This window comes from Lemur catta, chromosome 21, assembly GCF_020740605.2.
Source record: "Lemur catta isolate mLemCat1 chromosome 21, mLemCat1.pri, whole genome shotgun sequence".
NCBI lineage: Eukaryota > Metazoa > Chordata > Mammalia > Primates > Lemuridae > Lemur > Lemur catta.
The window spans coordinates 20,625,465-20,651,191 of record NC_059148.1 but is presented as its reverse complement, the minus strand read 5'-3'; positions in this window follow the sequence as shown (position 1 = coordinate 20,651,191).

Genomic DNA, 25,727 nt, shown 5'->3' with positions numbered 1-25,727 from the left:
TACCCTTTCAATAATCTGTTATCAAACCTGAGAATGCTCCTTTTTTTGTTTTTTGCAACTTAGAAGAGTACAATAAAGCAAGATTATGAGCACTATACGGGCAGAGACAAGATCTGATTTATCCACTGAGACATCCCCAGCGTTGGTACACTGCCAACCAGAGTAGGTAGTCACCAAATGTGTATCGAGTGATTGAATGACTGGTGGAGATTGCCAACAACTCCACGTGCTCTTCCTGCCTTGCAGTCAGGCTGTGGCCAGTGGCTCACTAGCATAAGCAACGTGTCACTTCTGATCTGAAAAAGTTAAGAGAGGGGGTGAGTTTTCCATTCTCTGTGTCTTCCATATGCATGGCAAGAAGCAAAGAACTTCGAGATAGCAGAGTTACAGAAAGTGGCAGGAAGCATCTTGCATCTCTGTGCCCCATTATAGAAGAACTGTCAAGGAGAGCTGATGATCTCTATCCAAATTCTCATGAGCAAGAAATACACTCTTGTTGCCCTAACCTAGTGGTTTACAACTGTGAATGATTTTTGCCCCCCAAGGTACATTTGGTCATGTCTGAAGACATTTTTGGTTGTCATGACTAGGGAGATGCTAGTGGGTAGAGGCCAGAGATGCTGCTAAATCTCCCACAATGCACTGAATCACAAAGCATTATCTAGCCCCAAAATGTCAATAATGCTGAAGTTGAGAAAAATCTCAGGGACTCTGCGAAGTCCCTGAGATTTGGGGATTTATTGTTACTACAGCATAGCAGGCCCTTTTCTCGCTAATGTAATGAATGGTTGCAATATATCTCACATCTTGCCTCTCTGACTAGCAGAATCTCTGTATTTTCCATAGAGCTAGAGCCTTTAAGAAGGTAATAAAGACGTTATAAATGAATTGAATAAACTAGATGACTCCATGAGGAGCCAGTACATTTTCTATGTGGAAACACATAAGTACGGAAACTTCAGAGCCCAAATGGAGAAAGTTAGTGCCATATAACTGTTAAGAGTTGTCATATTACAGCCCATGGGCCAAATACGGCCATCTGTCTGTCTGTATAAATAAAGTTTTATTAGAACACAGCCATGCTCATTTGTTTATGTATCGTCTATGGCTGCTTTGGCACTACAAGAACAGAGGTGAGTAGTTTCAACAGAGTTAGTGTGACCAGCAAAGCCTAAAAGTATTCACTGTCTGACCCTTTATAGAAAAAGTTTGCTGCTTCCTGTTAAGAGCAAGGATTCAAGTCCCATCTCTGACACTGATTAGCTGTGTGACTTTGAGAAAGTCATGTCACCTCTCTGAGCTTTATTCTGCTCTCCAATCCAGTGGAGAGAGTAATAGGACCTATTTCATATGATTATTTAAGGATTTAGTGAGCTCAAGTGCTTTGCACATTGCCTGGCACATAGACTATGGTTAATAAATGATGTCTATTATTAATAAGTTAGTACTATGAACAATGAATAATAAAACCACCGTTTGTGCCTTAGGCAGAAGTAAATACTTCCCTGGGGCCTGGCAGTACATTTTCTTTCTTCGTCACAGACACTCTGCCAGCCCATAAGGAAACGTGTTTATCTCGAACGCACCCAGCAGAGACGGCATAGATGGGGCTGAGCTGGTGGAAAGACCCCATTTCTCAAGCCCAGCTTTCTACAGGGAATTATGCAAAGGGAAGCCTTATCAAGCAGCCTTCCAGCCCAGGGTCATCCATCTTCCGAAGGTAATTCAATAGCCCTTGGTAGCTAATGATTTATGGGGCCGGTGGCCGCAGGGAGGTTGCTGTTTGTATTACAACCTGTTTGCTTTATCAATGGCCAGCAACCCACCGCCCCTGCCCCCCAATTCATACGGTGAAGTCCTAACCGCACCAAAATGAGACATGATTTGGAAATAGGATCGTTGCAGGTGTGATTAGTTAGGATGAAGTGGATTCAGGTGGACCCTAATCGAATCTGACTGGTGTCTTTATAAAAAGAGGAAATTCGGACACAGACACGCACACAGGGAGGAGGACATGGGAACAGGAAGGCAGCGATCAGGGTGACATTTCCACAAGCCAAGGAATGCCAAAGATGGCCAGCAAACCAGCAGAAGCTGGCGGGGAGGCATGGAACAGAGTCCCTGTCACAGCCCTGAGAAGGAACTAACTCTGCTGACACCTTCACCTTGAACTTTGAGGCTCCAGACCTGCGAAATGACAAATTTCTGTTGTTTAAGACACCCAGTTTGTGGTGCTGGGTTATGGCAGCCCTAGAAAAGTAATGTAGACTCCTCCATCCTTGAGGTCATCTCTCTCACCATCCGTCTTAAAGACTCTACCAGGGATGCAGGTAAAGTGGGATGTGGGTGCAGCCCAGCATGCCCATGTAGACCATCGAAGGGTGGGCAGAGGCTGAGTGATGGTGGCATAATAGCCACAACACCTTTTTCAGGGGAGACTTTGGGGACCTCCTCCTTCCCTACCACCCCGGCCCTGGCTGGGTCTCCTGCCCTCCTCCGTGTCCCATTGGTCCTCTGTACCACATTCTATCAGGGCACTTACTATTCTCTTGTACTGATTACTTGTATCTTACCCGAGACTATCAGTGTCATGAGGGCAGGCACTCTATTCTTTTTCCCTCACTGTATCTCATGTACCAAGTGTGGTTCTGGCAGCCAGTAGGTGGTCAGTAAATATTTGTTGAGGTGAATGAATGAATGATGGTAGAAGAAGGGAAAGTGATGCATGAAGCAAAGAAGATTGGGTTAGATAGATCTGGACAGCTATCACGTTATATTATTATCTCATTTAATCCTATTAATCCAACAATGCAGGTACTTTTATCCTTGTTTTGCTTATGAGAAGATGGGAGATCAAAAAGATAAAATGACTTGCCCAACGTCACATAATAGCTGCCAAGTGGCAGAGCCAGGGCTTGAGGGTCCTTTTTACTATCCAAGTTTTCTCTCCCTCCAAAATTTTAAAGCCATCATGTGTTGAAGATTTAGAATATGCCAGGAACTGGATTAGATGCTATCTGCATATCCTTATCTACATCCATATTTACGTTAGCTACTTTATCATTTAATCCGCATTTCATAGAATGAGCAGCATTGCTGAAGAACTAGAAACCAAACTGAATATTCCGGTTAAGTCCAATTCACTGTGCAGCCAGACCGCTGAAAATCAACCAGTGTCCGTCCACTAAGAGTGGATTAATAGATTGTTGATACATCTAATGATTTGTTTAATTGATGGCTTCTGCCACTATTAGGAGAGAGTTTAGAAGGGTTTTTATGATTATAAGACCCACATCAATTAGCCTTGGAAATAGGAGTGTAAATACAAATGTTATTTGTCCTGTTGCCAAGCGAAATAAGCACCTATACTTGTAGCCAAAGCTTTAAGAATTTATTCAGCAAATATTTGAGCATGTATTATGTGGTTGGCACTGTTCTCACAGCTGTGTGGGATATAAAAGTATAAGATGCACTTCCTGTCCCCAGGGACCTTGCAATGTAGTTAAGGAAAAGAGATATGCACACATGGAATGTTAATTAACAAAACAAGGCCATCTAGGGTAAATAGCAAATTAATGGAATGAACAATAGGAAAGTGGTGCTTATGGGAATTCAGAGGAGAGAGTGTTAATTGTGATAGCAGTGAAGAAATTTAGTACCATTTTATTGAGCATTTATTGTGTTCTTGGCACATCACTAAGTGCTTTGTGTGCATTACCATTTGACAGATGGGGAAACTGAGGCTTGGAGAAGTTGAATGATTTGCACAAGGTCACACAGCCAGTGAGTGATGGAGAGTGTGATCCTGGCTTGTCTCACACAGGAATGAGCTCTTAGTTACCTGCCATTCTACATTTTGAGAGTGGGTTGTACTCTGCACGTCCACAGGCAGCAGCGACTCTGCTGGGAGGCTGGGGAAACTTACGCAAATCTTGGAGTTGATGAAATTTAAACTGGGTTTTGATGCATGAAGGAAGAGTTCAGTAGTTGGAGAAGGAGAGAAGCCATGCCAGGTAGAAGGAAAAGCCTATGCAAGGCATATGGGTTTGCTCTTATACTTTTCTTCTTCATTTAACTATACCCTCCACATCCCTGTCCTTTCTTTTAAGTCATACTCATTCTCTCATGTCCCCTCCTTCAGGGAAGGGTTTGGATACTTTACATTTTACTCTGTTGGCACTAGGCCTGATTTTTAGGGGAGAGAGAAGCCTCTGTGATTCTAGAGTAGACCCAGATCTCATCAATTTTTTAAGCACTTGGACAAGAAGATTGTATGATCCTTCCTCCCTCAACATACACTCCCCCCGCTATTAAAAGCGCCAGGAACATGTTGCGTGAACAATCCTTGGGAGGACTAAAGTACTTATTGCCAATTTTAAAAAGAGATTCTGAGGAAAAAAAAATAAAGCAAATGGGAATAAATTGAATTTTCTGCCCCAGGAGATCTTGAGCTGTGAAACCCTTGTAATTGACCACTGGTTTTCAGAGGGGGTGGGTGGGTATGAGAAATGAGAAGGTAGGAGGAAGGAAGAGAAGCTCAGAGGAACATTTGCAGTGGAGGAAAGTATCGTTTTGCAGAATGAGGAGTGCAACCCTGTAGGACATCTGGGCTCTTTTTCTGAGGCCAGAGGAAACTTGTGAGTCATACCACACATAATAGCCTCTAGAGAGCTTCAGTTTCTTTTATCTGTGAAAGGGAGATAATGGCATTGAACCTGTAAGATCATATAAGATGAGATATATAAAGAGTTACTTGGCACATAGTAGAAGCTCAAAAACGTTATATCTTACTGATGATAGTATTGGACTAGAGAATAGAGTGCAAAGTTGACATTTTAGGTTGGGTTCCATAAAAGTAGAATGAGACTAGGATTCTCGTGAGTGTGATACATTGAGATAAGACCCTGAGAAGAAAGGAGAGGAGAGGTCTGGGGAAGATGTGCTCTCACTTGGAGACGGTGGCCTGATCTCACAGGATGCATGAACTGTGCATGCAGAATCGATCCCACCTTAAAGCAAGGGGATGAGCCCCTTTATAAAACTCCAGGTCAGTCAGCCATTGGATGCCGGATGTCCTGGGGACGGGGGTCTACCCAAAGTGGGCTCTCTGGGTGAGATGGCTCCTGTTTGGCCGATTGCAAGTTGCCCCTAGGGCAGAGGTGAGCCTAGCAGCTGATACCCAACATCATCCAGGGGATGGATGGGTTGGGCTAATAAAGTGGGTCAGGGTCGGGTACACCAACAGGGTTCATTTTAGTTCTCAGGGTGAATGATACTGAATAGAAACTCCATCAAGTGAGCATGATACTTCTGCTTTTATGTAGTATGAGGATGAACGTCTTGACACAAAGATTCGGGGAACACTCACCTTGATGTGACCCAGGAAATTTCCAACTAAGTCCTCCTAAGGATCTTGACAACTTCCAGAATTCCAGTCTCTCACCAGAACCTGCCTTAATATTGCTGCTGTTCAGAGACAGAATATTTGTCCTTCTGATCTTTGAACCCTGAGATTCACCTGACTCCTCTGGGGCAGAAATGATGTCTGGTCTTTCTTTGTATCCTCCATGGTGCCAAGCATGGTGACTTGTATATAGTTGATGCTCAGCAAGTGTTAGGTGATTGAAGAACATTGCCCCCAGGCATCCTCCGCAATACCAAGCAGCTGACTTTCTGGGATGATTAGAAAAAGTGGTTTCAGTCATGAATGTCCAGACTTCTTGATCTGGAATTTAAGGTCCTCCTCCCTCCCCTCATCTGGCCTCTGGGACTATTTCCAACGACCTTCTCAAGCTTCACACCATTGCCCTGTGCTTCCCAACCTTTCCTCCTGCAGCAGTAGTATCATCCTCTACCCAGTTGTCCAGGCTAAAATACTAGGGGGGCAATTTTTGATCCTTCTTTTTCCTTGTTACTTCAAATCCCCTGGCAAGTCTGGTTTATTCTACTTTCAGTTATGCCCCAATCTTGCCATTTTTCATCCTTTCCTTTGATATCATCCTGGTCTGTCTCTTTCCTATCCTTCACCCAGGTTACAACCACCTCCTCGCTGATCTCCCTGCTCCAAATCCTGCTCAACAAAGCAGGTTGTGTCTAGCACAGTGCCTGGCACATAGTGGGCTCTCAATGAATACTTGAATGAATGGATAGGGAATGAGCATGAGGATCTCTTTTTGATGTTAAAAAAAATCATGGCTTGCCTTAATAGCAGGTATTTTAGGATACTTTTCTTGAGGAACCATTTGTTGACCAAATGCCTCTAAGAATTCAGTAATGCTTTTGAATGAATAGATCTACAGACATTTGAAAAGTAGGTAGTCACACTGAAGATGCAACATTGGCAGATACTTTGCAATACCTCTACGTCCCTCTAGGAGGCGGTGGCTCCCAGGTCGGAATCCACTGCTCTGGTTAAACTAGGTCTCTGCTATTCCTGCAGCCAGATTCACTCTGGGATTCTGTACTCACCTCTCCCCTGGGCCTTTGTTCTGATTGTGCCATCCGCTTGGAATGCCCTTTCCAATACACCTCAAACGCTACGTCTACAAAGCCCGTCCATCTTTAGAGTCTCAACGCAAATGTCAACTCTTTTGAAGGCTTTTCTGATTTCACCCAAGTGAGAAGACGTATTGCCTCCTTGCTGAGGTCCCATACAGCTCTATCCATACTGCTCTTATTTATAGCTGGGGCTGCCTGATTTGGAAATTTCATGAACTGATAATTTTTTTTTCTTTAACAAAAAGGAGAAATCTGACATAGACTTTGGTAATTTTTGATTTTGCCAAAAAGTCTTTGAAACAAACAGGGCTTGCTGCCACCCTCATTCCATAAAAGAAATTTATTGAAACACAAAAAAAGAGAGAAAAAAAAGGAAGTGCATTATTTCAAAATAAAGAACAATTTTAATAATCAAATCAATTGAGTTCTATGAGAAAGTCTTACAAGGGTGGTTCTTATTTTTCTCTTGTTTCTGAGTCCTCGTAAAAAATTCATTACAGATAATCCTCAGTCCAGAGAGGGACATTTGGAAAATTTGTCCTCTAATTCTTCATGTCCTTACCTTATCCCCGCTTCTAGCCTGGGCTTATCATGTGTCTAAATCAGCACCATCTCCTCGGCAAAGCCTGGCTCTGGCTCACGGTGAGTGATGTGAGACTATTGCTTTTGTTGAGCGTCATGAAGGGCGGAGATATCCTGCTCTTTCTCTGGAATAGTTCTGGGTTTTGATCCTTTGGCGTCTGTACCACTGAGGGTTAAGGAAAGGTCTCACAGCAGAGTCACCATTTTCTGGAAGGTGAGGGCATTGTAGAGCCACTTGCATTTTTATGATACTAACCTAGCACTAAAGGTAATCACTCAGACTTCCAGAAGGACATTTTCTGTCCAACGTGGGGAGAAGAGGCTATGATGTTCTTGATTTGCAATATCATAGTAGGTGCTCAAGAGTTACTTAATAAATCTCTATGATCAGCCTTGCAATCTGTGATATTAATGCTTAATTTTGGTCCTGAGAGCTTTCTCTGTGGAACATGAGCTTCCCCATGCTTGGGGTTATATTCCAGGATACAGCTGTTCCTTGAAACAATAGGAAGTTGCAGTGGAGCCTGAAGGTGGCTGCATTCTGAGTCCCGTCCAGCCACGGAGCGCAGGGAGGTCTCGTGGCTTACCCTGAGCTGCTTTTAATCACTTCCCTTTTTAGAGCCCTCGGGAGAACTTGGTCAAATACAAACAGGATATTCCTGGGTAAGGCGCTAACCGCAGACCCCCAGGAATTTAGGGGACAGAGCTGTCCCAAGGAGGCTGAATACTTCGTACTCAGACCCTCTGTCTGAGAAATGAATTCTCATTTGATCATCTGCTGTGTAAATCACGGACGATGGGGAGTTAATCATGCATAGGAAATGAGTCCTGTCTCTGAGTTAATGAGCACAGAGCTCAGAGCAGCAGCTGTTTACTCCCTCTACTTTCAAATCTCTGGCAGTTTGAACAATTAATTGTACCCAATAATCTCTCTTTGTCTTCAGGCATTAGGGAAAAAAACCTGTTCTCCCCAAAATACATATACCTACTGAGCAGTGGGTATAGAAGCCTCTATTCAGCTTCTTTACTCACTTAAAAAATGTTCTAAGGATCAAAGTACATATAAGTACATATATGTGTATGTGTGCCTGCATACGTGTGAGAGAGAGAGGAAAAAAAAAGAGAAGAAAATCAAGAAGAAACAAAAATTTTTGCTTCTGGTTTTTATGAATATTGCATCATGTATCAGCCAGTGTACCATCATCATCATACAATTACAGACCATGGTATTATTCGTTTCATTTTACAGAGCACACTGAGGTTCAGAGAGGTTAAGCCACTTGCCCAAGCCACTGAGCTAGGAAGTGGCTGGGGAGGCATTGGGGCTCAGGATGCTCTGACTCGAAGGCTCAGAGCCTTAGCTTTTCTACTACACATTCCCTTTCCTTGCAGTGGAAGCCTCAACACACCTTCAAATTCCTGTCCTGATGTCCCTTCCCTGGTCCCTCTCAGACAGCCCACAGGCAATGGTTCTGAGTCTAAGCTGCCCAGTGTCCACCTCAGCTTGCCACTGAGCAGCACTGGGGAAGTCACTTCACTTCTCTGGGCTTCAATTTCCTCATCTGTCAGTTGGGAACAATCACCGTTCCTACACGTATGTTCTTGTGAGGATTAAGTGAGGTGATACGTAGAGAGAAGGTACCGAGTCCTCTATTAGTAATATTCTTATTATTATTCTTTATGAAGCACTTACTATGTGCCAGGCACTTTGCTAAGCATTTTATACACAGTATGCATCTCTAAGTCTCATAACCTCCCTGGAAAGTAGATAATAAATAACCAATCAAACATTCAGCAATTATTTACTGAGCATCTGCTGTAATGTGCAGGCATGTCTTGGTGCCGGGGCTGGGTCGAGGTGGACAATAAGTAAAATTAAATGATGGCAAAGGCTGTGGAGGGAAAGTGCATGTGCTATAAGAACACATGGGGGAAGAGGGTATCAGAGATGTCATGTTGGGGAAAGTGACATTTCAGCTGAGCCAAGAAGGTTGGGTAGAAGGAAGTCAAGCCAAAGAAAAGGGTCAGGGGGTGGGGAGAACATTCTGGGCAGAGAATGAGGTCATGCAATGCTTATTTACCTAGGATCTTCCATATTTTAATACAAAGGTGTGATTTTAATACCAAAGTGTGGGTGACATTAGGGTCTGTGGCATTCTGCTGGGGCCGAGGGAAGGGAGAAGTTTGGGGCAAGAGTATGTCCTATTCAGATTGCCTGGAATATTTCCATGCAAATGACTATGATGTCATCAGTTGATTTTATTCAGTAGATACTCTGGCTCTCAACAAAGTCAAAATTGGATGGAAAGTTTGATGTCATCTGGGAGTCAGAGATTGCAAAGAGTTTGTACCTAGTGTGGTAGCTGTTATCAACTGGTAGTAACTGGTTATAATTATCTGTTGGGAAGAGACTCTACTAGTAGCAAAGAGTGGTGGGATTGATTAGTGATGTCTGTTTTGGGCATGGAATAGAGCTTTATGGTCGGTATTTGAATAGGGACCAAAAAAGCTGTTAACTGTTTGGCATCAGAGGTCCTTTTAGAGAGAAAATTGTCTTCGTCTTACGCATATTTTTATAAGCAGATTTAGGTGTTAAAGATGGGGCCTGCAGAACACAACCTGTAAGAAAACAGCAAAATAAAGGGAGAGATAGAGGGGAAAACATTTGTCAGAGAGAAGAGGCTGAGCCACATGCTGGATGGTTGAACCTCAAAGAGAAGAGAGCAGAACTTGGGGAATTCTGGATGGTAGAGCAGACAAAGATTTCAAGAGTCAGGATACCTCATTTTCAATTTTAAGTAGTTTAGTACACTGTAGCATACAGTTTGTGACAACAAAACTGACAATAAAAATCTGTTTCACACATACTGAGACTTGTGGGTGGCATTTTGGGGACTGAAGGCGTAGGGGCAGGGACCAGCATGAGCTGACGTAACATGGGAAAAGAAGAGAACGTGTGAGATGCTGAAATTCTGATCCACAGACTGAACCGACTCAGCAAAATAGAAAACCCAGAGATGGGAGTAGGGCTGGAGTTTGTATTTCTCCAAGTGTCCCTGGGTCAACCTGGGGTGGGGAACCTGCGGCTTCGGGGTCCTTGAGTGAGGTCTTTGGACTGAATCCAAATTGTACAGGACAAATTCTTTTAATAAAGGGATTTGTCCTGGGAAGTTTGGATTTAGTCGAGGTGCCACACTCGGGGACCTAGAGGGCCACATGTGACCCTAGGCTGCAGGCTCCCCACCCCTGTGCAGGTGTGAGATACATACCTCTCTGCTTCCCTGTTGTAGCCTCTCCTCCTAATTTTACAGATGGGGAAACTGAGGCACATCTAGGGAGAAGGAACCTAATGGAGGTTTCATCTGGTGGCTGCCCAATGAGCCTTTCTCTCCGAGATGGTGGTAGGAGACATTAGGCAAGCTTAATGAGCCAGCACTTCGTGTCTGCCATTGTCCTTAGTCTGCAGCACTCAGTTCAATTTGGGCAAAATATCACAGACTCTCAGATGCACTTTTAAAGGGAAACTTGTCAGAACGTAAATGAAGGCCGTTTGGTCCTATGCATGCTTGTTGGGGTATTTGGGCGGGTTAGGGGGTGTAGTTGGGAATCTGGGTAGGACTTGAAGGGAAAGGAAAAGAAAGGGGATTTCTCACTTGCTTTTAGCTCCTGCTGTCCCCCTCCTCCCTGGAGGGGTCATTTCGGGAGAAGGCCCTGAAACATGTCTTGCATGTGAACAGCGGGTGTTCACTTAGGTAATGGTAATCGAGGGGACCCCAAAGGGCTGCCTGATGGAAAACTGGTTCCTCCATTGGGCTCCCTGCAGTGTCAGACATTTCCACCATCAGACCCCCCTGTGGGATGATGCACGGATATGCAAATGTCTTTGCTAAGAAGGGAGCAGACTGTGTAACAGCCACCAGTGCCCTATAAAGGATTCATTAGTGATCCTCCCTCAAAACTCACCGCTGTTTGTGTTCAAAACGTTTGCCTCATCACACTTCTCTATCAAGAACAGATAATGCTCCATTTTTTGGAAGGAATAAACTGAGTCTTGGTCCTGGATGGCTGTGACTTGCCTGGGGAGCAACTTAAGGAGCAGAGGTGAGAATCCAGGTCTCAGCGTGTTGACTCCCGGAGTAGTAGATGATCAGTCGCTTTATCTCCAAACGGGATTACGTTAAAATGTTTTGCAATTAGATTTTGATTGCACAAGTGATAAATGTTCACTGTAGAAAAATTGAAAAGTGGAGAAAAGCCGAAGAAGAAACTAAACTTTAGCCATCATCCTACAATCCCAAGATTATCTCTCATTTTCATTTTAGGTTATATCCTTTTTGTCGTCTTTTCCATAAGCATTATGGCTTTTTAATCAAAATGGAATAAGAATATATAGAATTCCATGATGTGGCTGTATTGTTATTCACTTGACAAGCTCTGTAAGTAGCAAGCATTGGCTGAGCGTTTTTTGTTGAGAAACAAGAGGCCGGGACAATGAAGGATATACTAATGGATAAAGCCTGGTTTTTATAATCCAGATTAACACACTGCCGAAAAAGCCAGGGGCAGACAATTCCCATTTGTTCAACAACTAGATCGAATATCTGCTATGTCCCTGGCACTGTCCAAGGCACGAGGGATGCAGCTGAGGTCAGTACAGAAAAGATCTTAATGAAGTTCTTCTTTTGTTGGATGGAGATAAATAATAAACACACATGTGGTGCCTGTGTGCATGTTTATAAATATAATGAGATGGTAATAGATTGTATGAAGGCAAATAAGCCAAGAGTCTGCAGAGGGATTAAGGAATGGCATAAAAACACTTATTTTTTGTGTGTGTTTATTATTTTAACTGACACATAGTAATTGTACACATTTATGGAGTACAGTGTGACATTTTGATACATGTATACAATGTGTAATAATCAAATCAGGGTAATTAGCATACCTATCACCACAAACATTTATCATTTCTTTGTTCTGGGAACATTTAAGATCTGTTCTTCTGGCTATTTGAAAATATACAATAAATTGTTGTTTATCATAGTGAACCTATCGTGCTATAGAAGACTACACCTTGTTCCTCCCACTAGCCGTGCTTCTGTATACATGGACCAGCCTTTGGCCTCCCTCCATCCTCCTACCATTCTCAGCCTCCAGCAACCACTGTTCTACTCTTCTTCTGTGAGATCAACAATTTTAGTTTCCACATGTAAGTGCAAACGTGTGGTATTTATCTTTCTGTGCTTGGCTTACTTCACTTAACATCATGTCGCCATGAATGACTGAATTTTGGTCCTTTTCATGCCTACATCGTATGCCATGCTGTATATATACCACACTCTCTATCCACTCATCTGTTGGACGCTTAGGTTAGTTCCATATCTTGGTTTTTGTGACTAGTGGTACAATAAATATGAGAGTGTAAATATCCCTTCAACCATACCGAATTCCCTTCCTTTGGATATATACCCACTAGTGGGATTGCTAGGTTGTAGGGTAGTTCTATTTTTAGGTTTTTAAGAAGCCTCCATGCTGTTTTCCATAATGGCTGTACTAATTTACATTCCTCCCACCAGTGTAGGAGGTTTTCCCTTTCTCCCCATCCTTGCCGGCATCAGTTGTTTTTTGTCCTTTAGATAATGGCCATACTAACCAGGGTGAGATGATATCTAATTGTGATTTTGATTCCCTAATGATTTGTGATGATGTTGAGCATTTTTTCATATTTTTATTGGCCATTACTATGTCTTCTCTTGAGAGACATCGCTTCAGCTCATTTGCCCATTTTAATATCGGATTATGTTTTTGCTGTTGAGTTCCTTGTATATTTTGGATACTAATCCCTTGTGAGATGAATCATTTGCAAACATTTTATCCCATTCTGCAGGTTGTCTCTTCACTCTGTTTCCTTTGCTGTGCCAAACCTTTTTAGTTTGATATAATCCCATGTCTATTTTTGCTTTTGTGGTCTTCTCCATAAAACCTTTACTCATGCCAAGACTAGTGTCTTGAAGTGTTTCCCCTATGTTTTCTTATAGTAGTTTTAGTCTCAGGTCTTACGTTGAAGTCCATTTTAAGTTGGTTTTTGTACATGGGAGGAGAGAGGTGTCTAGTTTCATTTTTTCTGCAGATAGAGATCCAGTTTCCCAGCACGATTTATTGAAGAGATGGCAAGACATTTTAAATACCCTCTAAGGAGGTGACATTTGAGCAAAGACCTGATATAAGGAGTGAGCTATGTGAATACTTAAGTGAAGAATGGACCAGCAATAAGTGCAAAGGCAGGAAGGTGGGAAGGAGGTTGGTATTAGGAACAGAAACACCCAAGAGCATTGTGAGCAGGGAGAATGTTAGGAAATGTGGTTGAAACAGTAGCCTGGGACCAGGTTATGTGGGACCTGGAAGGTCACAGTGGGATGTCTAGTTAGTGGCTGGATGGAGCAGATGAGTGATGTGAGCTGATGTCTCTTCCCAAAGGTTCACTTTGGCCACTGTGGGGAAACTGAATATGGTGGGAGGCAAGAAGAAAAGCCAGAAGACCAGTTTGGAGGGTGGTGGAATTATCCAGGAGAGAGCTGACAGTGGCTTGGACCAGGTTAATAACAGAGGGGCTTGGTGAGGGTTTAGATTTGGAAATAGCACGAAGGTCGAGCCCTCAGGACTTCCTGGAGAATTGGTTCTGGGAGTGAGAAAAGGGAAGTGGTCAAGGATGGGAGGACCATGGGAGGAGAAGAATGGAAGAGAGTTAGAGGTTTGGTTGTCAATACATTAAGATCCCGATTAGACCCCCAAGTGGAGCTCCTAATCACATAGTTATACAAGCTTGGAGATCCGGGGACAAGTTGAGATTGAAAATATAAATTTTAGAACCAGATGCTCTTGAAAGCCCTGGGGCTGGAAAATGACTATTTGGTGTGGGGTCAGGAGAAGGGAAACTTGAATTTCAGCAGGCCTGGGGGAGGGTGGGAACACGAAGGTACCTTCGCTTAATTTGCGGTTGTGCTGAAGAGTGCCTGAATCTGTACTCTTGATGGTGACAGTGTGGGTCTTGATGGGGAAGTGGTCTCAGATTTGCCTCTAGACAAATGTAGAGATGAGGCACACAGAGCCTTTCAAGAAGGTTCTAACACCCCAGGGAGGAAGGCAGAAAATTAAGATAAAAAGGAGGTCAGGTGAGGAAGGAGAGCAGCAGAAGAAAAGGGACCAGGTTATGCTCAAGTTGGCAAAATGAGCCCAGGGAGGCCTGTGGCTGCAAATAGGCCATGGCTTTCGGTTAATCACTGACCCCTGGGGGCCAGTCAGGCTTGTTGGTACAGCTGCTGACACAGCCCTCCCCCATCTTCCAGCAGGCTCAGTCCCCTTCCACTTTTGTCCATTGCGTGGCAAGGGTTTTGGTACATCCTGTCAATATAGTCCTCTCATTGTGCATTGCTCACTTGCTGAGATAGTATCCATTATTTTATATCTATGCCATTAAAGAAAATGCTTTTGAGGACTTGATGCAAGTTTGTGGATAAATGCCAAGTCCTAGGAGCCCCCAGACTGATGCTTTCTCCCTCCCTCCCTCCTTGCATGCGTGCCTGCATCCATCCACCACCTGTGTCTCCCCTTATTAAGCTCTTGCTTTCTGGCAGGTTTTGGGCTAGGTGTCAAGGACATAGAATAAGATACAGCTGCTCTTTAAAGGAAGAAAGAAGGACAAGATCTCTCTGATCTGCTCTTGACAGGTAGTGACATCTTATTTTGTAATTCCCCAAAGTGAATCAGTCCATGGACTAGTTACATTGTAATTGCTTGAAGACCTTTTAAAAATACATATTCCTGAACCCACCTCAGAATGGAGATCTTCCAGGGACTGTATTTTTGAAAAGGTCCCCAGAGTCTTGCTCTGTTGCCGGGGCTAGAGTGTCGTGGCATCAGCCTAGCTCACAGCAACCTCAAACTCCTGGGCTCAAGCAATCTTTCTGCCCAGGAAATTCTAACACTTGGCCAGGTTTGGGGATTCAGTTGACTGAGGTGCAAGTGGGCTCTGAACCTCACTTGCTTCAGATGAAGAATGGGTATAGTTTTGAATAATTCTTCCTTATAGCACTGTTAGAATTAAATGAAATGGGATTAGAGGAAACTCTCAGCACAGGAATACTTCCTAGTAGGTGGGTCTTCTGGACATATCTGTGGAGCAGGCGTCCCCAACCTATGGTGAGTTGTATAATTATTTCATTATATATTACAATGTAATAATAAAAAATAAAGTGCACAATAAATGTAATGCACTTGAATCATCCAGAAACCATCCCCACCCCCTGGGCCATGGAAAAATTGTCTTCCATGAAAACACTCTCTGGTGCCAAAAAGGTTGGGGACCACTGCGGTGGAGGCTAAGCCCTCCCTGAGACTCTAAGGAAGAGCAGAGTCTACACCACCTGGTTAGAAACGCAGACTCCTGGCTGCACTCCAGATGTCCTGAATCAGAATCTCCCAGGTGATTCAGTGTCACTGGTAGAAAGGATACTTGGCTGGTCCAGGCGGCCACGGAGGCAGTGAGCCCTGGGAGCAGACCGTCTCTATTAAGGAGCGCTAATGAAATTGAAAAATTATTTCCTCGGTTGTAATTGTGGGCTGCTGCTCTGTTTGCTAGTGATTCCAGTGCCCAGTTATGCAGCACGACAAGTTATGTTAGGAAAGCAGGGGGGCTGTGGGGGGCGCTGGACCCTTCCATCTCCCTGGCTGAAGGGGTCCTCTCTTCTCTATTTTGGGAACCATACTCACCTTTTCTCCCAGGGCAGATTGCTCCTCTTTAGATGCTGCGAGGGCCACAGGCGCAGAGCTTTGCCAGACTTCTCCCCAGAACTGAAGGTGGTTTTAGGAGAGTCCCTGTATCTTAGCACTTCTTGAACTTGAATGTGCCCATGAGTCATCCAGGGATCATGTAAAAACACAGATTGGGATGTGGTAGGTTTCGGTTGAGCCTGACGCTGTGCATTTCTAACAAATTCCTGGGTGATGCTGCAGCTCTATGGCCCACCTCTTACTAGGGCTTCTCAAAATTTCCTTCCACCCACCATGAATTAGGGCAGAATTTCTGGAGGTAGGACCTGGACATGAGTAATTTTCAAAAGCTCCACGGGTGATTCAGATATGTAGTCTGGATTGAGGACTACTGATTAGGAAACCCTTTACTTCCATTCCCTCCCTTCCTTCATTCTTTCCTTCCTTTTTTTTTTTGAGATATTAGCTGTGATCCACAGTAGACAGTTGAACTGAAAAAGAGCTGTCTGCTCCAATTAAAATAATGATCATGGAGAGACTATTGGTGGGAAGGGTACTCTCTAAATAAAAAGACTTTCTCAGCTAAGGGATTCTAAGAGTCTAGCTTGAATCCTGCCTGCTGCGACTGAATCATGCCCTACTCTTATTTCTTCTCCCCTTCATGGAAATGCTGATTCACCAGTTACTCACGTCTAAAGGGAGAGAGTCGATGCAGACATCCCTTGGCATGATCCACATCCATCTCCTTCATTTCCAAAGCTTGCCGAGATGAGAGGCAGTGAGAGTTTGAGGAGGAAGGGCGAATGCATCTGTAAGAGTTGGCACTCTGAGTGGCAAGACACAGAAACCTAATTCAAAGAGAATTAGGCAAAAATAATTTTTATGTGTTTATACAACTGAAACATTGCTAGTTCCAGTTGGATCTGTAGTTTCAAATGACATCGTTGTAGCATCTTCTCTCTCTCTTTCCCCCTACCCCTCACCTCAGCTCACAGTTACCCCCTGTTGGCTCCATTCTCAGGCAGCCTCTCCCCTCGCGATGACAAGAAGACCACCGGCGGCTCCAGGCTCACATCCTATTCTTTTAGAAAACCCAGAAAAAAAGGAGAGTATTCTCCATTACTGATATTCCCCCCAAATTAACTGCATAAACTCTCTGGTTCTGATTGGGCTATAACTCCATCATTCAATCAACAAGACGAGGGCATCATGAACAGCTGATTGGCCGGTCCTGGGCCATCCTTGTCTCAGAGCCAGGTATGGAGTCAGCCCCACCCAAACCCAAAGGAGGCCTGGATGCGGGGCAGGCACAACTGCATGCCCGATGCAGCCTCCTACATGCTTGTCACCCACAGTCCTGGGGCAATCAGGCCTTCCCCACCCAGGAAGTCCCCTCCCCAAACTTTCCTTGAGAGTTTATTGAAGACTCCTGATGACTTGCTCTCTGGAGAACACAGGCTGTAGGTGTGGCGTTGAAAAGGTGGCAGGAAGGGGAGCAGGGCACACAGTGATAGGCTTTCCCTTCCTGTCCTCGTGACCCCCCATTTAATTTTGAAAGGGACTTCTGTTTGCCCTCTGGGAGAAGGGACAAGGAAAAGGGGCTGGAGAGCTTAGTTCCTGGCTGATTTTCCTACCACAATTCCATTCTGGAATCAACTCTTCATTTTTGCAAAGTAGAGTCTTATCCATGGATAGTACATGATTAAACTATTGCAAGGGTGGGAGGAGGCCCTGTGTCATTTCTGAAAGGTTGAAAATTCAGTGGCTGGAAGGTTTTAAGTGGGAAGTGGCATGATCTGAATTTCCCACTGCTCTTAGGATCAAATCTAAACTCCTAACACATGCTGCCCTGGCTTGTGCTTGCCCTGGACCTTGACTTTGGGGCACTCTGTCTTGATCAAAAGGCTGCAGCTCTACCTGCCTGCTTGCTGTTCCTTGGGACCACCCTGCCTCTCGCCTTAGGGGGGGGTTCACATGTGCTACTCCCCTCCTTGGAGTGACCTTCCTTCCCCTCCCACTTATGACCTGTGTTGCTATTGAGTGTCAGTTTCCTCATCTGTAAAATGGGGATGATGGACACATATACTTCATAGGATTGTTTTGAGGATTAAACTACTTAATTACGAAAAGTGGCACTTTGGAACAAAACCTGGCACATCCTGAACCCTGTATCAGGGTCAGGTGTGGCAATTTGCATATCCATTTTGCAGAGGAGGATACACGACTGCCAGGGGAGGAAATAAGAAGGCAAAGCCTCTCTTCTCTGCCTACATTCTGGGCTCTTCCCACTCTAATTCTTTAAACCAGGACAGTGAATGTTCATCTCTGTGTTTTTCCCCAGAGGTGGGGAAATCTACTCTTCACCACGCCCCACTGCCCGCTCTCTGTCCTGCCTGCAGCCCTCCCTTGTTCTCCCATCGCAGAACCAGGCCCCATCACTGTTTTCCAGAAATTCCATCTTACTTAGGCACCACACTCAGAGGCCCTAAAAGACAGAGTGATTTGGGATTCCCGTCTTGTCCCCATTTGTCTGCTGGAGTCTGGGCAGAGACACCAGACAGAGTCATCTAATTAGGAGCCTCCTCTCCTCCAGGGCTCGGGGCTACTGATGCATGGACTCCGCATTTCCCAGGCAGAGGCGAGATGCCTCATCAGATAGACCAGCTGTGCAGACTTCCCCGCGAAGGCCCGGGAGGAAAGGGCTTTCCCAAACCCTGGAGCCAAGAAGTCAGGAACCTGGGCAATGGGGACCTAGGACAGTGGGGAGTTTACACACGGATGTGGCTGCCGAGTAGGACATTACCCCACCATCTGAGCCCCACTGCCCTTATCTATAAAGTGGAATGATAATGGTACCTATTTCATGGGCTTGTTGGGATTATGTGTATAAGGTGATCTCAAAAATCCCGTGATCGCTGCCTCATTCTTTTAATGTTCCTCTTGCTTCCCCCCCACCCCCCGCAAACTCCCCAATGATACAGTTACAGAGGGGATATACAGTAGTGATTAAGGGCATGCACACAGAAGTGACCTATTTGGCTATCAGTCTTGGCCCTGGCTTTTCCAGCTCTGCCATCTTGATTGAGGCCAAGAGGTCCTCTCTTGGACTGTTCTTGTAGGATTGTTGTTGTGATTGTAAAGTGGAATCAGGTATGTTGGTGCATTTTATAGTGCATCTCCAACATGTGATAGGTGTCTTTTTGCATGCTAGCAGATCGACTGGTGGCTGGCAGCCCCTAGGTAACTTCAGGATGGGGGCTGATCAGAGGAAAGACCAAGGCAGGATTAGAGGGTTGGGACTCCCTCTCTCTACAACCTTTGGAGAAAGGAAAGGGCCTGATCATTAAGTTGATCACCAATGGCCAGTGATTTAATCAATCATGCCTACATAAAGAAGCTGCCATATAGACCCAACAGGAGAGGGTTTGGAGAGCTTTCCAGATAGGTGAACACCTGGAGGTTTCTGGAAAACAGAGCACCTGGACAGGGCATGGAAGCTCTGTACCCCTTCTTATACCCCTTGCCCTATGCATCTCTTCCATCTGGCTGTTCATCTGTAGCTATTGTAACATCCTTTATATTTAATAATGAACCAGTAAGCATAAGCAAATGTTTCCCTGAGTTCTATGAGCCATCCTAGCAAATTAATTGAACCCAAGGTAGGGGGTTGTGAAAACCTTGATTTATAGCCCATGGGTCAGAAGTACAGGAGGCAACGTAGCACTTGTGATTGGCATCTCAAGTGAGGGAGGCAGTCTCATGGGACCGAACCCTCAACCTATGGGATCTGATGCTATCTCCACGTAGTGTCAGAACTGAATTAGAGGACACCAGCTGGGATTTCTTGCAGAACTGATTGATTTCTTAATGTATGGGGGGAACCCCCCCACACACCTGGTACAGAAGTATTATGTTCTTCATGTTGTGAGTATAGTAAGAGAAACAGATTGTTTTTTCTGACATCACAAGACGTCAAGGTTGTTAGTAACATTTTCTATTATAGGTAATGATTGAGCCGGATATTCATAACAATTTCCCCAAGACAAATTCCTAAGATGTAGAATTCTGGAATCAAAGATCATGGCCACTTTTAAGCTTCCTCCAGAGTGGTTGTACTAATTGTACTTCCACCAGCAAAATACATTCCTGTCTGTGTCCTCAGGCTCTTGCCAATGTTAACTTGTTTGCATTTGTTTTAATCAGGCCAATTTGACAGGAAAAAGATCTTCTCTCAAGATTGTAGAAATTGTCATTCAAGTACTAGTAAAAGTTGGGCACCCTCCCTCCTTTGCATTTAGTGGCTTTTTGTGTTTATTCATTGGTGTATTGCCTTTTCATACCTTTTTGCCATTAAAAAATTTGGGGTGTGTGCACATTTTAATAACAGTTCACCTTAGAGCCGAGCCCTGGTGAAGAAATGCTCCACTTGACATTGGAGCATTTGGCAAGTATAGGGTAGATGAGGGAGGAGGAGGGGATGTCTTAGAGGCTCATAGATCTCAAGTGGTTCTGCCAGGCGGTGAGTAATTTGGAAGCTCATTGTTCGGAAACCAAAGAGGACAGTTGTGCATTCAACCCCATGCTGGGGAGAAAACAATGCTTCCTGGACCCGAGGCCATTTGAGAACAAGGGACCCTGCTCTAATTGAATCTGCCTTTTACTTCCTTTGTGCCCAAGGAATCTCTTTATGATCATGACTGCCTGTGCTTCAGGAGGGAGCAGGGGATGTGAGAAGGAAAGAACGTGTGTAGCTTGGCTTGAAGCTTAGGATTTGAATTACCAGCATCCAAAACTGAATTGTACACTTCCTTTTGTTCTCTCTGTCCCAGGTGCCAGGCAGCATGCTGCATGTTCAAGGTCCTGGGGGAAGGCGGGGGCAGGAAGGCTGGTATGACTGGGAAGGGGGGATCCTCATTAACTTGGAGACCATAAATGAGCTCTTCTTCCTTGGCCACTGCTCAAGGGGCCACTGAGCTCTCTGTCCATCCATCCCACTCAAGATACTGACCCCTTCCACCTTAAAAACGAATGCTCCTGAATGTTGGGTTGCCACAAACAAGCTTAACTTTTTAAATAAGTAAATGAAATAAATAGAGGCTGTCAATTTTCCTGTCAAGCGTAGACAATTTTTTCAAGCATCAACTATCAGAAATTGTCATGATCATTTCACAAAAGGAAGTACATTTTAAACCAAAACATAGGCCAAGGGAAAGACATTATCTCAGAATAAATAATCTATTCCTAAATGGACTAAACCTCACTTGCTAAAAAAAAAATCTCACAGCATTGTTTCTATATACATATTTTTTCCATTTTGCCACAGATGGGGGGAAAAGACTCATATCAGACAGGAGTAAGCATTTGGAACAGTGCCCTGGATGTGATACAGCCAACCCCAAAAGGAGGCTGGGTGGGGAATGAGTGAGTATATTTAAAATGAATGGCAAAATCAGTGCCTTCTTACCCAGCCTGGAAGGTTGGGGTTAAAATTCACGGTATCACTAGCCCTACAGATCCATCCATCCAATCTGCTTTTTTTTATTGCAATTTTTATTGTGGGAAAATGTATATAACATAAAAGTTACCATTTCAACCACTTTTAAGTGTAAAATTCAAGGTTATTAAGCATGTTCATAATGTGCAGCCGTCACCAGTATCTATTTCCAGAAATTTTTCATCATATCAAACTCTGTACCCATTAAATAATAACACCCCTCTTTTCCATTTCATCCCTGTCTTTGGTGGCCTATATTTTACTTTGTCTCTATAAATTTTTCTATTTTGGGTATCTAAGTGGAATCATATTATATTTGTCCTTTCATGTCTAGCTTACTTCACCTAACAGTGTTTTTTTTTTTCCAGCATATTATGGGGGTACAAATGTTTAGGTTACGTATATTGCCCTGGCCCCCCTGCCCTGAGTCAGAGCTTCAAGTGTGTCCATCCCCCGATGGTGCGCATCAAACTCATTATGTCTGTATACACCCATCCCCTCCTCCCCACTCACATCTGCCATGTTGTTCCTATATGTGCACTTAGGTGTTGATCAGTTAAAACCCATTGGATGGTGAGTACATGTGTTTTTGAGTTTCATCCACATGGTAGCATATATCAGCACATCATTCATTTTTATGGCTAAATAATATTCCATGGTATGGAAAGACCACTTTTTGTCTGTCCATGTAGCCCTTGATGGACACTTGAGTTGTTTCCGCCTTTTGGCTATTGTCAATGATGCTAATATGAACATTGATGTACAAATATATGCTTGAGTTCCTGCTTTCAGTTCTTTTAGGAGTGTGATTTCGGATCATGAGGTAATTCTATATGTAATGTTTAAAGGAACCTATCCTTTATTATACAGACCCCTCCACTGAAGCACAGAGTGGGTTCAAGACCTGCCTGAGGTCACACAGCTTTGAGGAGGTGGAAAAGTGGTAACTATACTCTCAGAATTTCTACGAATTCCAGACAGAGGACATTAAGGAATGGAGGGGAGAACCCTGAGGGCCATGACCAAGGGGACTGACCAAGGCTGGCTATCCCCTAGACAGAAGAGTCCAGTCTTCTGCAGTCAGTTTTTCTAATACTAAGCCAAGGGCAAACCATTTGAGTCTTGACAACTGTCAGCCTAAGAGGCTAGGTGAGCAGAATAGTATGGAAGAAGGAAGTCCAGGAATGAACAGGAATTAAAACACTTTTGCTCAAATGCTTGGGGGAAAGCATCTGCATTTTGGGAGACGTTAGGAAGCAAAGCTAATTGATGGGACTGTCCTGACTTCACTCTGCGCTAGTCCTGTGAAAGAAAAACTTGCTCTTAAATAATTGAAAAGCAAAATTTGGAGGAACAAGATGCCCACCCATGAGACACACTTGTGCATTAGTACAGCAAGAGGTATTGTCTAGAGTGTGGGTTTGGGATGGAGCCTGCAGACCTGGGTTTAAATTTCTGGCTCTTCTACTTACCAACTTTGGGACTTCTGATAAGAGACAACCTCTCTTTGAGCCTCTGTTCACACATCTGTAAAATGGGGCAATAATGGTACCTGCTTCATAGGGAATGGATATGCTGATGGATCATCTAATCCCAGGGATTCTGGACCCTGCATGTACATTAGGTTTTTAAATTACTGACGCTTGGGGCCCACCCCACAGATTCCACTGGTCTGAGATGGTGCCCAGTTTATTTTGTTTTTTTTTTTTTTAATTCCCCAGCTGACTCCAATGTGCAACCAAAAGTGAGAAACAATGTCCTCCAGTGCTTTTCAAGAATCAACTGCAGATCTTATTAAAATGAAAGTTCTGATTCAGTAGGACGAGCTGGGGCCAGAGATTGTGCCTTGCTAACCAGCCTCCCAGGTGCTGCCCTTGGTGCTGGTCCCCTAACCACACTTTGAGGAGCGAGGTTTTAAAAAGCCTCCCCCAGGCTTGGTCGGACCCAGATTAAGCATGTGGCAACTGTCAGTTTCTGATTGACAAGGATGTTTGGTGGGTGCAGGAGTACGGGGGAGTGAATCAGCAAAGTCTCCTAGAAGAGGAAAGGGCCTGTTTGCTGCAGTGTTGCTCTCGTTGATGTGAACAACTCTTTACAGCAGCTCCTGTTACTCAGAGATAGAAATTGAAGGCCTAAGTATAATGATAATCGTGAACTCGAGTCCCTTGCCTGAGGGTCAGCGGGAATCTCAGTTCTCACGATGGGGGATTTGGATCCCACAGGAAGCAAAGGCAGTGAACATTTGGGGACAAGGTTAGGACACTCGATTTATTCAGGAAATGTTTACTGAGCTCTACTGCAGCGGTGCACTGGAGGTCTAGCTGCAGCCACAGCCCCTGCTCCCAAGGAACTGGCCATCCAGTAGGAGGGGGACAAGCCCCCAGACAGGCAGTATCCAGAATTCAAAGTGAGGGAAAGCGCCCTTGGCCCAGCCCAAGGGAGTTGTGAAAAGATTCTTATTTTTTTTAAGAAACAAGGTCTCACTCTGTGATAGAAGAAAGAACCTGGTGTGCTATTTTCTTCCCCTTTGAATCTTTGCACAGCAGTTGTCTTTGCCTGGGACAATCTTTCTTACCCACATCTCACCCAGTTAATTCTTACTCACCCTTCAGATCTCAACTCAAAATCTGCTCCCCCGCAAGGGTAAGACTAACCTGACTTCCCTCATGACATCAGCCCCCTCCCTTTACACAGCTCCTTTGAAACAATTGTCACCTGTTGTAATTACATAATACATGACGTAATTCGTCATTAGAAGCTATCTGCAAGCCTCCCACCTACTACTGCTCCTGGGGGCAGATACCATCTTTTCTGCTCATTGCTATAATCTCAACACCCTGAAAAGATTCAGGCCCACAGCGGGGACTCAATAAATATTGAGTGATTACATGAATATTTGAATGAATGAGCAGATCTGCATTGGTGATCGTACCACCTGAATTCTCCCTGCTACAAGCCTGACCTTACCTCACATCAAATTGCTCATTTTGTATTTGAAGCTGTGACCCTTGCAGTAGGTCCTTGCCCATAGTATGGTGGCAAAGAGTTTCAGGAGCGAATTGACCATACCAGGCAGGTTTCCAAAGCCTGCCCCAGGGGCTTCATGGGGACGTTTTTATCACCTAGTGAGCAGATCCACTCTATGTGCTAGAATCTTGGGAACCTTTCCAAAGCAGTCAGCAAACCCCATCATTGACCAGCCTGTCATTTACTCCTGCTTTTTTTTTTTTTTTTTGAAGACCCTGATGCCTATTTTCCAATGAGCATGTTGCCTTACTGAGCTTATTTTCCTTCTGAGCTGTCAGAAAGGTGGGAAGACTTTCTTTTGTTCTACATCATCCCAAGCAGAGAGAAGAGAAAAAAAATCCACATGAACAGTAGCAGCTTTGGGTTTAACAGAGTAAGGATGAGTAATTCTGAAGGCAAAGAGTGCAACTGGGGTGAGTCAGCAACATCTTTTTGTGGGTGTCAAATTAGCATCAACCTCCTTATTCTAACTCCCACCCAACAGCCCTCACTCCTCAAAGTCTGCATCTTACCTCATCTAGCCCGAACCTCTGTGAGCCCAGTTTTCTAATCTGTAAAGTGGAAAGAACAGTATTTATCTGATAGGAGTGTTGGGAGGATTACATGAAATAACGCATGCAAAGCTTCTTCCTCTGTATTTCCTTCTCCCTGTACACTAGCCCACATTTTCATGTAACTTTTAGATTAACCTAACTGTTGGACCCCAAATTCCAGGCAGCTCTAGCCCCACCGTACCCAGCAGTGAAGCCCTGAGTCAAGAGTGTTTGCAGAACATTAGTAGAACACAAAACAAAGAAACCATGTAGAATGGTACTCGGTTTCATTAGCCCAAAGGTTTGATTATGCATATTTAACCAACAGGGAATTTTCTACATCTGCAAGCATTTTCCCTTCAAATTGTGATGCTTTTTGTTTTTTTTTTAAGCTGGTGGAATATGAAAGAAGAAAGGAAAGAAGCCATTCATTTCTTCAAAGGCAACCCAAATTTGATCCCTTTAGTGAATGGCTCAAGATAAAAACGCCACTTCAGTCTGCTTTCTGTGATTAAACCACCCTCTTGTTTGTCAAATAGCAGGGAGAAGAGAAGAAAGGGAAGCTCTTGTCACTGTTAAGTGCACCCAACAGGTTAGTTGGACCCGTGCACACAAAGGAATTCTCGAGATGGGAGGGGAGGTTAGACTTCAACTGCCTAGCACAGGAGAAAAAAAATGGGAGGCCCTGAAATGTCCCCATAGCATTGTGGACTCCTTGAGTTGGGAAGGTCTAGGACTCTGCTGCACCCCCCCTCCCCCCAATTACTTTCTTCCATGGATATTGACACCCTGGAAACCAGTCTGTTCCATGATATTCTCCATAC